Raw genomic sequence first — 10761 nt, 5'->3', positions numbered from 1 at the left:
CCCCTTCTGCTTCCCCTTCTCCTTCCCCTTCCCCTACTTCTCCTTCTCCTTCTCCTTTTCCTTCTTGTATATTTATTGTTGTTGTTGTTGTTTGAGATGGAATCTCACTCTGTCACCCAGGTCTGGAGTGCACTGGCATGATCTTGGCTCACTACAGCCACTGCCTCCCAGGTTCAAGCAATTCTCCTGCCTCAGCCTCCTGAGTAGCTGGGACTACAGGCGCACGCCACCACGCCCAGCTAATGTTTATATTTTTAGTAGAGATGGGGTTTTGCCATATTGGCCAGGCTGGTCTCGAACTTATGACCTCAGGTGATCCACCCACCTCAGCCTCTCAAAGTGCTGGCGTGAGCCACCACACCCAGCCCTTTCAAGTATTTTGTTACAGCATTTTGTTACAGCAGCCAAAATGGACTTAAGATAGGGACATCTAGGCCTTATTGTGTAACTTCTTTCTGCATCTTTATGTTAATATAAAGGACTGTTTCATCTTTGGGGTTTGTAGGATAGGTGCAGTTTCTAGGTGCTAAGCAAGTATGTGAGAGAAAGTAGTTAAGAGACAATAGGAAACAACCTACTGATGAGGTTAACCAGTCTGCAAAGTGATAAAGACTGATTACTAAGCAAATTATGATACAAGGATTCTACTTAGCACTGCTTTTTTGTTTGCTACCCTGTACTGAGGGCTCCCTGAAGACAAAGACTTCATATTTGTATTTTCTTCTACAGCAGTGTTTTTTGTCTTTTTTTTTTTTTTTTTTTTTTTTTTTTTTTTGAGACAGAGTTTCATTCTGTCACCCAGGCTGGAGTGTAGTAGCATGATCATAACTCGCTGGTGCCTCAAACTTCTGGCCTCAAGCAATCCTCCTGCCTCAGCCCAAGTTGCTGGGATTATAGACATGAACCACCAGCCCCAGCTGCTGCAGCAGTGTTTTGAACAGAGTGTTTGCAATAAATGGTTGTTGAAATAATGAATTGGGGGGAAGGTAAAAGGCTCCAGAGTGGAAATTCCCAGAGACAAGAAACAGCTAGCTGATTTCTTCTAGTCATTATTTCTTCTGAGAAACAATCCTGAGTTGCTGAGCTAGAACCAGGAAACCCTGGTTGGGGAGCAGCTCAAAGACATTATTGAATGAAGGATATTTTCTTAAAAACTTGAAGAATCTGGATATCTTTTACAAGACCAATAAGGTATAATTCATAAAATGCTTGTTATGTGACTTATATGCCATTGCCTCTAGTTCTCACAACAGTTCAATGATTCTGTTTACCTCCTTTTACAAAAAGACCCAAAGCCCAAAGCCCTTCAGAAGTTTCAGGACCAAGATGGGGAGCCAGGCCTGTGGGATTGGAAAAGTTTATGTTAACGTAGCCTGTTATTAGAAAAGTATTGATTGTGTGTGAAGAAAAATCCAGGCCTACTCTTAGAGGCCTTGGGAACCCCTCTGCCCAGGGATTTCAGAGTAAAGCAGAGTCTGGCCTGCCCATGAGGTACACCCAACTCTGCCCAGAGTAGGGAAGGCAGTCCACAATTCCTCTATTGGCTTGTTCTGTGCCACTGTTTCTTCTCTGGGCATAGTTTCTGGAGTACCTGGCATTGAGGAACATACCAGTTTGGGCTGCATTTTCCACCTATCTATCCTACAGGCCCAGGACATCTGAGGTAGTATATTAGTTCATTTTCATGCTGCTGATAAAGACATACCCAAACTGGGAACAAAAAGAGGTTTAATTGCACTTACAGTTCCCTATGGCTGGGGAGGCCTCAGAATCATGGCGGGAGGTGAAAGGGCACTTCGCATGGTGGCAGCAAGAGAAAATGAGGAAGAAGAAAAAGCAGAAACCCCTGATAAACCCATCAGATCTCGTGAGACTTATTAACTATCATGAGAATAGCATGGGAAAGACCAGCCTCCATGATTCAGTTACCTCCCCCTAGGTCCCTTGCACAACATGTCAAAATTCTGGGAGATACAATTCAGTAGAAATTTGAACACGGACACAGCCAAACCATCTCATTCCACCCCTGGCCCCTCCAAATCTTATGTCCTCACATTTCACAATCAATTATGCCTTCCCAACAGTTCCCCAAAGTCTTAACTAATTTCAGCATTAACCCAAAAGTCCAGTCCAAAGTCTCATCTGAGACAAGGCAAGTCCCTTCCACCTATGAGCCTGTAAACTCAAAAGCGAGCAGCCAAGCACGGTGGCTCACGCCTGTAATCCCAGCAGTTTGGGAGGCTGAGGGGGTGGATCACCTGAGGTCAGGAGTTCGAGACCAGCCTGGCCAACGTGGCGAGACCCTGACTCTACTAAAAATACAAAAATCAGCCAGGCATGATGGTGGGCACCTGTAGCCCCAGCTACTCTGGAGGCTGAGGTGGGAAAATCACTTGAACCTGGGAGGTGGAGGTTGCAGTGAACCGATATCACATCACTGCACTCCAGCTTGGGCAACATAGTGAGACTCCGTCTCAAAAAAAAAAAAAAAAAAATTGACTGCCCTACTAGATTTCAGACTTGCATGGGCCCTGTAACCCCTTTGTTTTGGGCAATTTCTCCCATTTGGAACGGCTGTATTTACCCAATAACTGTACCCCCATCATTGTGTCTAGGAAGTAACTAGCTTACTTTTTATTTATTTATTTATTTTTATTTTTTTGTGTGTGTGAGATGGAGTCTCGCCCTGTCACCCAGGCTGGAGTGCAATGGCACGATCTCAGCTCACTATAACTTCCACTTCCTGTGTTCAAGCGATTCTCCTGCCTCAGCCTCCTGAGTAGCTGGGGCTATAGGCACCCACCACCATGCCTGGCTGATTTTTGTATTTTTAGTAGAGACAGGGTTTCGCCATGTTGGCCAGGCTGGTCTTGAACTCCTGACCTCAGGTGATCCACCTGCCTCGGCCTCCCAAAGTGATGGGATCACTGGTGTGAGCCACTGCGCCTGGCCTGGGCAGTCAAATTTTAAAGCTCCAAAATGATCTCCTTTGACTCCAGGTCTCACATCCAGGTCAGGTTGATGCAAAAGGTGGATTCCCATGGTCTTTGGTAGCTCTACCCCTGTGGCTTTACAGGGTATTGCCTACCTCCCAGCTGCTTTCATGGCTGGCGTTGAGTGTCTGTGATTTTTCTAGGCTCACAGTGTAAGCTGTCAATGAATCTACTATTCTGGGGTCTGGAAGACAGTGGCCCTTTTCTCACAGCTCCACCAGGCAGTGCCCCAGTAGGGACTCTGTGTGGGTGCTCCCATCCCACATTTCCCTTCTGTACGGCCCTAGCAGAGGTTCTCCATGAGGGCCCCACCCCTGCAGCAAACTTTTGCCTGGGCATCCAGGTATTTCCATACATCTTTTGAAATCTAGGCAGGGGTTCCCAAACCTCAATTCTTGACTTCTGTGCACCCACAGGTGCAACACCACATGGAAGCTGTGAAGGCTTGGGGATTCCGCCCTCTGAAGCCACAGCCCGAGCTGTATGTCGGCCCCTTTCAGCCATGGCTGGAGCAGCTGGGACACAGTGTACCAAGTCCCTAGGCTGCACACAACATGGGGACCCTGGGCCCAGCCCATGAAACCACTTTTTCCTCCTGGTCCTCTGGGCCTGTGATGGGAGTGACTGTCATAAAGGTCTCTGACATGGCCTGGAGACATTTTCCCCATGGTCTTGGGGATTAACATTAGGCTCCTTGTTACTTACACAAATTTCTGCAGCTGGCTTGAATTTCTCCTTAGAAAATGGGCTTTTCCTTTCTGCTGCGTCACCAGGCTGCAAATTTTCTGAACTTTCATGCTCTGTTTCCCTTTTAAAACGGAATGCTTTTAACGGCACCCAAGTCACATTTTTGAATGCTTTGCTGCTTAGAAATTTCTCCTGCCAGATACCCTAAATCATCTCTCTCAAGTTCAAAGTTCCACAAATTTCTAGGGCAGGGGCAAAATGCCACCAGTCTCTTTGCTAAAACATGACAAGAATCACCTTTACTCCTGTTCCCAACAAGTTTCTCATCTCCATCTGAGACCACCTCAGTGTGGCCCTTATTGTTCATATCACTATCAGCATTTTTGTCGAAGCCATTTAACAAATTTCTGGGAGGTTCCAAACTTTCCCACATTTTCCTATCTTCTTCTGAGCCCTCCAAACTGTTCCAACCTCTGCCTGTTACCCAGTTCCAAAGTCGCTTCCACATTTTCAGGTATCTTTTCAGCAACACCCCACTCTACTGGTACCAATTTACTGTATTAGTTCATTTTCATGCTGCTGATAAAGACATACCGAAACTGGGAACAAAAAAAGGTTTAATTGAACTTAACAGTTCCACATGGCAGGGGAGGCCTCAGAATTATGGGGGGAAGCAAAAGGAACTTCTTACATGGCAACAGCAAGAGAAAATGAGGAAGAAGCAAAAGCAGAAATCCCTGATAAACCCATCAGATCTCGTGAGACTTATTCACTGTTATGAGAATAGCACAGCAAAGACTGGTCTCCATGATTCAATTACCTCCCCCTAGGTCCCTCCCACAACATATGGAAATTCTGGGAGATACACTTCAGTTGAGATTTGAATGGAGACACAGCCAAACCATATCAGGTAGGAATAGTAACTTGTTACCTGACAGGCAGGACTGTTACAGAGAGAAACAAAGTCTGAACAGAACATTGTTGAAGGTATTGAACTTGAATATAAAATATACTTGTTCAGGCTGATCCTGCTTTTGAAGGTGATCTCACTTTCACATTGTTAGCTTGTTTCCCAGGAAGCACCTAGATGCTGTTCTGACTTCATAAACTGCCTATCAGCAACTGCCCCTTAGACACCACTGATTATTTTAAGAGAGCAGCTAAAAACACTTTCATTCACAATAGTCCCTGTTTTCATTGGGCCTCCTTTTGAAAAGGAAATTGTTAATGGATCGACTGATTTTCTTTCTTTCTTTGTTTCTCTCTCTCCCTTTCTCCCAACCTCCTTCTTTTCTTCTTTTTCTTTCTTCTACTTCCTTTCTTCTTCCCCTCTCCTTCTTTTTCTTTTCCTCTTCCCCCTCCTCCTCCCCCTCCTCCCTCCTTCTCCTTCTCCTCCTCCTCCTTTTTCCTTTCTTCTTCTTCCTTTCTTCCTCTTCTTCACAGGCTATATTGCTCAGGCTAGTCTTGAATTCCTGGGCTCAAGCAATCCTTCTGCCTCTGCCTCCTGAGTAGTGGGACTGTAGGCATGCACCACCTCCCTTAGCTTGATTGATTTTCCAAGCTTACTTTTTTAAACAGCATGGAGACCAAAATAAAAAGGAAAAGTTAATCTGATATCTACAAATTTAACATTTTCCATGTGCCCTTCCAGCATTGGTCTAGCATGACTATTGGCTATGTGTTCAAGGAAGAGGCATTAGCACTTCAGAAACAAGCCCAGGACCCAGGATTCTGGCTGCTGCGCCCGCCTTAGAGGGTTGTGTGTCAGAACCAGTGCTAGTAACCACAGTCTCCCAGTGCTGGCCAGGCTGCCACTGCTTAGGCACTTCCCTTTCAGCACAAGGAGGCTGTGGCTCTCTCTACAAAAATACAGAAAGGGAACAAGCAGCCAAGCAAGGTGATTGTGTAGAACTTCAGACCAGAAAAGCTTGGACAGCTTGGACAATTTCAGGAGAAAATAGGTACTGATCTGAGTTATCTGGAGACTGGAATTTACAGTACAGCCTTAATTGGAGCAGAGGCAAAGGAAGGCAGTACAGACACATGTTCCAATTGGTCAATACCTTTTTTTTTTTTTTTTTTGAGACAGAGTCTCATTCTATCACCCAGGCTGGAGTGCAATGTGGTGTGATCTCAGCTCACTGCAACCTCTGCCTCCCAGTTTCAAGTGATTCTCCTGTCTCAGCCTCCCAAGTAGCTGGGATTACAGGCATGCACCACCACACCAGGCTAATTTTTATATTTTTAGTAAAAACGAGGTTTCACCATGCTGGCCAGGCTGGTCTTGAACTCCTGACTTCAAGTGATCTGCCTGCCTTGGCCTCCCAATGTGCTGGGATTACAGACGTGAGCCACTGCACTCGGTCTGGTCGAGACTTTTTAACATTTTTTATCTTGTTTGAGAAATTTTACAGCTATGGAAAAATACAGAGAATAATACACATATTCCTGCCTCCCAGAATTGACCATCATTAAATATTGATTTAGTATTAAAATTTTAATAGAAGAAAATCTCAATACTGTTACTCTTTTCTCCTTCCAAAAGGCCAACATTCCCTTGAGTTTGGTGTGTAAACTGTGTTAGACCTCCTAGTAAAAAACAGCCTTCATTAGCTGTTAAAACAGATCTTTTAATCTGTGTGTTCCTTCCAAGTCCACAGTCTATAATTTTATATACATGAATAAGTGTTCTTGGGCATGATATTCTCCTGCTTTTAAAAATTATTTAAACGGGTTGGACACAGGGGCTCATGCCTGTAATCCCAGTGCTTTGGGGGGCTGAGGTGGGAGGACTACTTGAGGCCAGGAGTTTGAGACCAGTCTGGGCAACACAGCGAGACCATGTCTCTGAAAGAAATATATAGCTTTAAATGGTACCATGAACGGCAACTGGGAATTTGTTTGTCAGTAAGAGAGGATTATAGGGAGCTCATCCTTTGGAATTCATGTCACTTATTTACTCAGTACTTATTGGCCATCTGTTATATGGCAGGTGCTGTGGCAGGGAATACAACAGTGAACAACACTGATCATTTCTCCCACTCATGACACATTCTAGTGGAGGAGGCAGTCACAAAAATATGTGCAAATAGATGGTGGTAGCCATTCTTCAAGATGGGCCCCAGGGATTCCCACTTTATGGTATTCATCTCCTTATGTAGTCCTCTCACATTTTACCAGGGTTGGTCTATGTGACCAATAGCATATGGCAGAAGTAGTGATATGTAACTTCTGATATTAGGTTATAAAAAAGACTGCAGTTTCTGTTTTAGTTGCTCACATGCTGTCCTGGGCTGTGCTCTGTGGGAAGCTGCCATGTTATGAGGACACTAAGGCAGCCTGGGGAAAGGCCCACTTGAGGAGGAATGAACTGAGGTTTGCCAATAACCGCATGAGCGAGTTTGAACGTGAATCCTTTAGCCCCACCTGAACCTTGAGATGACAGTAGCCCTGACCGAAAGGTTAACTGTAACCCCATGAAAGATCTTGTCCAGACCATGCAGCTAAGCCCTACTGTATTTCTGACCCACAGAAACGTTGTGATGCTAAATGTTTATTTTAAGCTGCTGTGTTTTAGGGTAATTTTTATACACCAATAGCTAACTAATACACAGATATTAGCAATAATGACATTAGCAATAACTAATACACAGCAAATAATTGCAAATTGCAATAAATGCATATACCAATCTGATGGGAAAGCAGATGTCCATCACAAGAACTGGTATGGTCAAGTGGTTAATGACATAAGCTTTGGAGCCTGAATGCTAGGTTCGGATCCTGGCTTTGCCATATACTAGTGTGTGACCTTGGCAAGTCATTTAAAAATTTTTTGGGCTTCTATTTCCTAACTTGCTCATTTGTAAAACAGATAATAACAGTACTTATATTAAGGTTATTGTGAAGATTCAACAAGTTAGAAAATGAAAGTGCTTAGCACGGAGCCTAGCACATTTTAAGTGCCCAATTAACATAACTATTGTTATTCTGTATAGATTATTGAGCATTTGTCATTAATATATTTGCCTGAGCTGTTTGCGTATTGTCCTTCACATTGGAAAATAACTGCTGAAGGTGAATGCCCTGAATAAATTTGACTCAAATTTAACAATGTAGTTCAAAGCTGTGTTTAGCACCTACTGTGCTGCAGGATGAAGTTTAGTAAGACATGGTTCATGCTCCCAGACATTCAAATTCTTGTGGAAAAGGCAGAAACAAATGTATTCATGTAATAAAGGACTCTAAGTCTAAAAAACTTATGAGTTGAAGAATCTTTGAGAATTCATCATGAAATACCATTTACATATGATATACTCATGTTTTTCTAGGGAGAAATATGACAGTTCTATACCCAGAAGAAAATTCAAGAATCAGTTTAGAAGTTGAGAAATTAGGCCAGGTGCAGTGGCTCATGCCTGTAATCCCGGCACTTTGGGAGGCCGAGGCAGGTGGATCACGAGGTCAGGAGATCGAGACCATCCTGGCTAACATGGTGAAACCCCTAAAAATACACACATACACACACACACAAAATTAGCTGGGCGTGGTGGCGGGTGCCTGAAGTCCCAGCTACTCTGCAGGCTGAGGCAGGAGAATGGTGTGAACCGAGGGGCGGAGCTTGCAGTGAGCCATGATCACGCCACTGCACTCCAGCCTGGGCGAGAGAGAGACTCCCGTCTCAAAAAAAAAAAAAAAAAAAAAAAAGTTGAGAAATTAAAAGATGTGTTTTAACTGCTAATGAAAGTTATAATTTATACTAGGAAGTCATAAGTACAGAGGAAAGCAGAAAGCTGAAATGAAGACATGCTTGACTTTTAGCTTAAGTGTCACTTCGTCAGAGAGGCCTCTTCCATAGCCCTCTTCTGGTCTTTCACATCGCTTATTATATTAATAATATATACTTAATTGCATTTGTTTCATATTTTCTCCCCAATTAGACTATAAGATCCACGAGGGCAGGAATCACATCTGGGCTTACTATTGTAAACTACCCCACATATAAATCTGACTCAGCATCTAGTTCAATCCCTGGTACATAACCAGTGCTTAACAATTTTTTCTTTTTTTTTTTTTGAGACAGAATTGCGCTCTTGTTGCCTAGACTGGAGTGCAATGGCGCAATCTCAGCTCACCGCAACCTCCGCCTCCCGGGTTCAAGTGATTCTCCTGTCTCAGCCTCCTGAGCAGCTGGGATTATAGGCATGTGCTACCATGCCTGGCTTATTTTGTAGTTTTAGTAGAGATGGGGTTTCTCCATGTTGGCCAGGCTGGTCTCGAACTCCTGACCTCTGGTGATCCATCCATCTCAGCCTCCCAAAGTGCTGGGATTACAGGTGTGAGCCGCCGCGCCCGGCCAACAAATTTTTATTAATGAATGAATGTTAAATGAATGTTTAGAATTATTAGAATTCTATTGGGTAGATGAGGCCCATAGAAAACTCTTGAGACCAATGTAGCAGGATTCTCAGTGAAAGACTAAATTGGTGTACAGGATGTTTTCCTTCTCTAGCAAAGAGAGGTGCTGGAAAGGCTTTCATGATCCATAAGAAGGGAATTGTTTTGGAGGGCAGTGCTATAGCACCTCTTCCCCTCCATTCACCACATAAAAAATTCAGTTAGAAAATAGAGAGGAGTCAGCCTTCTTGTGCTTTGAAGATTGTGAAAGACACTGGTGATCATCCATCTAGCATCCATTTTCCTCTTCTCCTTTACAGGTCTCCACCTTGCAACTCATGTGACCCTAAGAGCACTGACACCATTGCCAATTCCAATTGTCATAGCTCCCTTTCACTTCTGGAACCCAGGCTTAAGCTGTCTGTACATTTCCCAGGCAGTTACTGGTAAAGAGGAAGAGTGTGTACCTGTGTGACCTAATTGGCTCAAAAAACCAGAAGGAAAGGTTTTGGATGAAAAAGAAAGCATGTGGTCCTGATTTCTCCAAGTAGACATCTGGAAAATCACGTTAGTATGAATTTGAAGTCTACCTTTTTTTTTTTTTTTTTTTTTTACAACAGAGCAGAGACTAATAGCAACTGGGTCCTTGTTAACTTGCTGAGCCACTGAATTAAAGTCTCCCTTGCTTCTGGGCTTTCTGTTATGCGAGATAAGCAACTTCCTCATTTTTTAGGAAGACAATTTAACTCAGATTTCATATCACATGCATCCAAAATAATCATAACTGACCCAAAGATGTTTGGCCTCTACAGTTAGGGCAGCCATGCTCAGAAGAGTATGCAAGGGTACCCTATTGTCTTGGAAAAGGGAAGCACTGAGACTATTTGCGATTTGAGAACTGAAAATGCAAATCTGCTAACCATCGTTAGAGTGAATATCCAGGTATAGAAAGCACAGTGGGTGGGCGTAGGTTGTGGTAGGGACATGTTTGTATGGGGCAAACAGAGATTAAGCTTAAGTGTAGTCCCAGCTGCCTGGAAGAAGGCTAAGAAGGGCCTGAAAGTATTGAGCTCCAAGAGCCCTTGGACCTCCTGAGGAGAGACCGTTGGCTGATGCCCTCGATGGGACATCCCTGCTGGTTCCTGTGGGATCTGCATCTACGCACACCTACATCATTTGACTGATTTGAAAAGACAGGTTGTCAACAGCGACACCATGTGGCTATAAGATACAATCACAATGGTGGACATTTACAGCCCGAGGTACGGCCTGAAGCTCCGTCGAGATGTGGAAAATGCTGAATGGGAAGATGAAATGTCATCAACAAACATTTATTGGGGTCCTCCAAATGTCAGCTGCTACAGTGGTCAGCCAGGTCTGGAACATCGAGAACATGCTGATCCGTACCCCAGCAAGAGCTCGTAGTCGCAGCGGGGTAGGGGGCGAGAGAGAGGGCAGTCTCTGGTGGCCAGGTAACCCAGGCTTCACTTTCACCCACGGCCACAAGTATGTCTGACATCTTCCAGGCAAATAAGGCTCCATGTAAGTGACAGGGTACCTAAGGAGAGCGATGGAAACGCCAGCTTGCCCACGACTAGCAAGTCGCACCGATGCCTACGTTTGCGATAAACCCCGCCCCCAGTAGCTGAGCCAACCGGAGGGCGCGGGGCGGACCCAGCTTCCGGGT

Source organism: Mandrillus leucophaeus, unplaced genomic scaffold, assembly GCF_000951045.1.
Source record: "Mandrillus leucophaeus isolate KB7577 unplaced genomic scaffold, Mleu.le_1.0 Scaffold573, whole genome shotgun sequence".
NCBI classification, from domain to species: Eukaryota; Metazoa; Chordata; class Mammalia; order Primates; family Cercopithecidae; genus Mandrillus; species Mandrillus leucophaeus.
This window is presented reverse-complemented; position numbering follows the sequence as displayed.